Below are 2,008 nucleotides of genomic sequence, written 5' to 3'. Positions count from 1 at the left end.
TGTACTTAAGTACAGCAAGAAAGTACTTGTACTTAGTTACATCCCACCACTGTTTAAAAGTAATATTTCTTTTAGACAAATACATTGGAATTTCAAGCAAAAAAAGCTCAAATTTAATTGTAGACTTTCCAGATTTTATTTGCAATTTAACCATTAGAGGGAGCCATCTGTCCTTCAGAGAAATTCAAACCTGAGCCTGTAAATACAGCAAAACTAGTTAACATCCATCCATCCATTTTCTGTACATGCTTCTTCCTTTTCAGGGTCGCGTGGGTCACTGGTGCCCATATCCAGCCGTCAGTCACAGTGCGAGGGGCGGGGTACACCCTGGACAGGTAACAACTTAACAGTCTGTTAATATTACTTCTGTCTGACTGAACTGTTCTTCAATGCAGAGTTTTTAGAATGACTTGAAAAAAATGCATTTTCTGTGAAAATACAGCCTGATTGCTAAATGACTTAATTTTTGCAGAGAAAGCAAAACCTGAGCAGAGATGAAGAATAATAACTAAAAACTCAAAGGAGCAAAACACTAGCTAAAAGGGGAAAAACAGCTAGAAGCTAAGAAGGTCAAAAAGGTCACTAAATACTGAATGTAGCAAAATACTAGCTATCAGCTAAATTTTCAAAAGGTAAAAAATAATCTAAAAGTAAAATAAAGGTAGCTAAAAATAACTATATTAACTCAAATTTAAAAGTAGCTAAATGTTAGCTAAAATCTGAAAAAATAGCAAAATGCCAGCTTAAAGCACAAAGATTTATCTAAACATTATTAGTAGCTTAAAGCTAGCTGAGGTAGCAGAATATTGGCTAAAAGCCAAAGTAACAAGAGGTTAGCTTACAGGAGCCGATGACAAAATAAATGAAGCAAAATGCTAGCTAAACAAGCAAAACACTTGTTAAAAGAAGCATGTTACCCTAAAAGGAACAAAACAGCTAAAAGCTAAGAATGGCAAACGGGTCATTAAAAGTTGAATGTAGCAAAATGCTAGCTAATATCTAAATTCTCAAAAGGTAAAACAGGAGCTGAAAGTAGCATAAAATAGCAGAATGTGGCTAAAAGCTAAAGTAGCAAAAGGTTTGCTGAAAGGACCAGATGCATAAATAAATGAAGCAGAACGCTAAAAGCTAAATGTACCAAAAGGCCAGATAAAATTAAATATAGCAAAAAGACAGCTAAAAGCTAACAGTAGCAAAATATTAGCTATAAGCTAAAATTAGYAGACCAGTAGCTTTAAAAGTAAAAGTATCAATGGGAGGCAAAAAAATATAGCAAGTACTCAAGCAGATTTAACGAAGAATAATGTTTTTGAAAGAATTAAAAAGGTCTTATTGAATAAATTTCCATCCATTATCTTTTTCTGCTTTTTCTTTTCCGGSTCACTGCAAGCCTAGCAGTCACAATGCGAGAGACAAGGGACACCATTTACAAGTCCATCACAGAGACATGCTAATACAGCAACCACTTACACTCTCACCCATAGGATATACGTGTCTGTGAGAAGAAAYCAAAGTCCCCAGAGAAAACCCACAGGCCTGGAGAGAACATGAAGCCATGCCCAGAAAGGTCCTAGGGTTCAACCCAACTTCCTTCTCATTGAGAGGCAACAGCTTTGCCAACTGTGCCACAGTGCCACCCTACCATAAAATACTTGCAAATCAATTTGAAACGTATAAAAGTAACAATCCTAAAATGAAAGCACATATTTCCTGAATGAGCTGAATAGCTAAAACAGCACAAAGCATGAAGTAGTCATACAGTGAAGCCCTGCTTTTTGTGGGGTTACAATCATGAAAATGGGAATATACTGTATGTTTGGGGTGACATCTCAATGTGGTAAAAAAAAAAAAAAAAATCAAACACAAAACAGTGGGCAGCTACATGCCACTACTAGAAGGTGGAAATACATGCATCACAACCTGTACTATACTTTTTAAAATATTTTTATGGAAATTCATTTAAATTGATATTTATGTTACAAAATGACCGTAGTTAAAGATATTGTTC

This window comes from Austrofundulus limnaeus, unplaced genomic scaffold, assembly GCF_001266775.1.
Source record: "Austrofundulus limnaeus strain Quisiro unplaced genomic scaffold, Austrofundulus_limnaeus-1.0 Scaffold25, whole genome shotgun sequence".
Classification (NCBI taxonomy): Eukaryota; Metazoa; Chordata; class Actinopteri; order Cyprinodontiformes; family Rivulidae; genus Austrofundulus; species Austrofundulus limnaeus.
This window is presented reverse-complemented; position numbering follows the sequence as displayed.